Below are 4,906 nucleotides of genomic sequence, written 5' to 3' on the forward strand. Positions count from 1 at the left end.
TCAAATTATAAAATGGGGAAACTATAGGGATAAGTGTCACACTTATTATGTTGATGGGTTATCATATGATGCAGTGAAAAGAAAAAACATAAGTAAATCACAAATATGTGCTCTTTTTGTTGATCCTAGAACTGGTGAGTCCTTACCTCTTAATGCAAAGAGGTTTCCCATACATTGGTGTATCAATGTGCAGATGAAGAATCTTTTTTGGAATAGGTGGTGGATGGTCTTTGACGAACCACCTAGTAATAATTTTGAGGTTCCATTATATGTTTTGAGGAAAGTATATTGTGAGTTTGTCCTTAATGAGCGGCCTAATTATTTTGATATGAGAGAGTTCCATGGTATAGGTGGAGGCTCTGCCCAAGATAGACCTAGAGCCCATAGGGTATTAGACCCACAGAGTCATCGCCCCCTAGCACCCAAACCCAAGGTGCATGCGACGGTCTCCGATGCTTTGAAAGAGTCGATGGAGCTAGAGACTCTTCAGGCAGCCACAACATTGACTGATGTGATCATCCAGCATGGGACATAGTTAGCACACCCTCTTGGCTAAGTCGATGATTTGTTAGTTGAGGCAGTTGGCGTTGGTTAGCCCATTGAGCATGTGTGTCCCACTTTCTCAGGAATATGCACGGGGATGGATGTCGAGACCAATGTAGATGGTTCCATGTCCCATCTGTACACGATTTGTGGGAGTAGATGTCAGACCTGCATGACTGAGGATGTGGCGCTGGCAAATGAATTGATGGACATGTTGTTTGCTAGTCAGCTGCAGACACAAGTGTGTTGATTTGAATTCATAACATTTTATGTATCACACTTAAAATTTATAATTCTAAATGAATTTTTATTTATAGATCAATTTACATTGATACAAACAATATACATTTCAGGATGCAGCAGCGAGTGTTAATTAACCATCTGATATTCCTCCCACAGTTATTGTAGTTGCAACTTCGATGACTGAGGTATAAATTTTGTAACATGTTAAAATAGAATAGTACTTTGAATTTAAAACAAATTATAAGATATACTAACTCTCTTTAATTCTTGACAATTTTTTGTTTTGTAGGCGTTGGTAGGGGACCAAATGTCCCACATTGATGATGTCATACTCTCAGTGATCGGTTTTGGCCTACAAAGCTATGCAGTTTCATTTTTGTACACCTTATTTTATGTATTCTTTTGATGGAATATGCAAGTCATTTAATTTTAGATTTGTTTAATCATGTTTAATATTATCTACTAATATCTCTTGTGATAATTTTGTTTGTTTTAGGATACTCCCTCCATATCTAGGCCTCGTCCTCAGCAAAAGAAATCCTTGACAATGCCTAAACATGGGAAGAAGGTAATTGAACACATTTTTAATTGTACAATTATTTGAAAAGGTTGAAATTGTCTTAGTTGGAATTTGTAGATTGATTAGTGTTTTTTGTCTGTTTTATATACAACAACCATTGGGCTTTGTAGAGTTGTTGAATGCACCTGATACACTCAAGGATTGAGAGAGGGCAGAGGTATGTATCTCTACTTTATTTTATTGATTTGATGATTATATGCACGTGTACATGTGAACTTGTGATAAATTATAATGTTATCATTTTTCATACAAGAAATATCCATAGCCACTTCATTAATGGCGAGCCCTCCTCCATGTACTAGAGAAGCATCTCAAGCTCCGATACACTTTTGTTTTATATATTAAATTAATTGTATTAAACTACAATACTTATCATTATATTAATTGTATTAAATCTTTAATCATTTCTCATATAGGTAATAGCCACAACTGCTCCATCAATGGTGAGCACTCCTCAAACTACTGGAGAAGCATCTGAGGCTCCGGTACACTTTTGTTCTCTATATTGTAGATTTTTAGTGTTTTTGATCTATATATGTTAGTTTATTCTATTAATTGTATTTAATATACAATAGGCCTCTTTGCGGTTTGGCCATAACTTGGATCCTTTGAAGTTTGTGTTCAAGAAAACTCCTAAGACTGACAAGAGAAGACAAAGAAGACAGTAGATCCTAGATCAGCAGATGAGGTAATCTACATTTCAATTGCAAAGAAATTATGGTTAAATGCATAGTTATGTTGATAATTGTAAACTAATCTGTACAAAAGGATTCTAACTTGGCTTTTGAATTATGGTTGTGCAGCCATCTACAGAGCTGTGTATTGCATCAAAGAGGCTCGATTTTGATGATCCACCACAAGTATAGGATCATACACTGTTAATTATGGTGATTGAATGAACAATACATGTAGATATATTTTACATTTTTATTGTATATCGATTTGGACATGGCATATGCCACATTTTTGTAAAACTTGTATTGACTTGGCATATATGCCTTTTTTGATATATATAAATGTTGACATTCGATCGAATAAATGTCTATTGTGTTCATTATTGTGCATTTCGTTGATACTGGTAGGCATATTCGATACATACAAAATTTGTTCATTGTGTTCATTATTGTGCATTTTGATATATATAAATAATTATTTATAATTGATATGGTTAATTTTTGCTCAAACTATTCGGTGTATTTGGTGGCTGCCCTTTTATAAAGTTAAATGAATATTTGCCTATGTAATCAACAATATGAATATAAAGAAAAAAAAAATCTATGATATAAAGCATTGAAATTGTGGAATATGATTTGATAAGCTTTCTAAAATATTGAATTAACCCTACAAAACTCCTTGTCTCAATCAAAATGAAATTCAATGGTAATGGACAAATTTGATCCATGGTAATGATCACTAGATGCTTTTGATTCCTTTCATCAAATTTTGATTTTTGTCTTGTTTTCCATTTGTTTTATCTAAATAAGGTGATTTGGGATCATTAATGATCAATTGAAGTCATTTGTGAAAGTTTGGGGTCATTTGGATAAAAGATGTAAAAGTTGCTCAGTTGTTGTCAAAGTTGTCGCAATTGTCAAAGTTGTCGCAATTGTCAAAGTTGTTAATGTTGTCAAAGTTTCATCATGGGCACAAACCAACATCATGAACACATTTGGGTGGGTAGGTTTACACTAGGTATGCTCCCGTTGTGCCTCCCAACATGTCGGAACGTCGAGAGCCATACCCTACCAGTGCGTTCTCTCAAGTGCCCAGAGTCCAAAAAATTGTCAAACTTTTACGGACAGTTTCTCGCAATCTAGGATGCATATGATCGATCTGTTTGAACCTATAGGATAACATGAGGCTTGTATACAATGACCTTGTTAGGTCCCAGAGACAACTGAGAGGGGGGGGGGGGTGAATTAGTTGTCTAATAAATTCAAACCAAAACCATTTAACCAACTTAATGCTTAATACTGGTAAACCAGTTAAGTATGCCGGTAGACAATGTTAATAGTAAATTGCTATACCAGTAAAGATTAGTGCATGAAACATAAACATAAAGTCATCCACAACACATAACACCAATATTTGTATGTGGAAACCCTGTAAGGGGAAAAACCACAGTGGGAAACCTTACCCACAATCAAATGATACTACTGCAGATAGTAAGTGTACATAAATGGGGTCTGCACATGCAGAAAGGCCAACAGCCTAGAGCTCACTGCTCAATCACAAAATGGGAGTCACACTGACTACAGTTGGATGGTTAAATCCAATAAGAATGTACTGTATAAAATAGCATCTTCATATGTTGGATTCAGTACCGGTGTAATGCTGATATGCTTCTACAAAAACCTTGCTTCACCTTCAAATGATGTCTTCATGTATACCTTTGCTTAATCTTGCATATACCTTCTCACAAATCTTCTTCGCATTCCACATTCGATCTTACAAATAAGATCTTACATTTATACCATACCCTCAGACCAATTTTGGTAGGTCAGCTCTACAAGATATTACAATATAAACATTTTACAAATAATATAATATCCGATGCAATAACCGATTGAACATGTCAGCTTAATGCATTTACAATAATAATAAATCATCTCTATAGCGTGCCATGCTGATCTGAAAAAGATAAGCCTGCCGGTGTAACCCTAGATAACCCTGGACCTATTTGCCGATAAAGGCAAATATGCAAATATGAATATACCAATGATTAATTCTTCAAAACAAAGTGTCCACACGATGTCTTCGACATTACCAAGTGTCTTCCATATAATTCCAAGTGTCGGTGAACATTATATCCTGCCCGTGAACCATATACCAGTAACTGTGCAATAGTTACTTGCTTGCCGATGAATGTTGCTGGATCTCCAAAGTGCTAGTGTTTCAGTAGGTGTTGACATCAATGACAAAACCATACCAAAATACCAACAGACCTATCTTGGTTTTTGATGACTCGGAGCCATTTTCAAATGGTAGCATTTTTCACCTGCTGCAAAAACCATCAGTGGCATGCAGTGCAAAGTTGCAAGATAGGCTAGATTTGATTTTGTTTGTTGTGGGCACAAACCAACATCACGAGCACATCTGGGTGGGAAATTTTATGCTAGGAATTCTCCTGCTGTGCCTCCCAATGCATCAAAACATCGAGAGCCATACCCTACCGGTGCAATCTCTCAAGTGCCCTGAGTCCAAAAAATTATCAAACTTTGATGAATAGTTTCTCGCAATCCAAGATGCATATGATCAATTCATTTGAACCTATAGGATCACATTTGGCTCATCTAAAATGACCTATCTTGGTTTCTAATGAATCGAAGCCATTTTCAAATGGTAGCATTTTTTCACCTGCTATAAAAACCATCAGTGGCATGCAATGCAAAGTTGCAAGATATGCTATATTTGATTTCGTTCATCATGGGCACAAACCAACATCACAAGCACGTCCGGGTGGGTAGGTTTATGCTAGGCATGCTCCTATTATGCCTCCCAATGTTCTAGAACGTCAAGAGCCATACCCTACCTACACGA

Source organism: Cryptomeria japonica, chromosome 9, assembly GCF_030272615.1.
Source record: "Cryptomeria japonica chromosome 9, Sugi_1.0, whole genome shotgun sequence".
NCBI classification, from domain to species: Eukaryota; Viridiplantae; Streptophyta; class Pinopsida; order Cupressales; family Cupressaceae; genus Cryptomeria; species Cryptomeria japonica.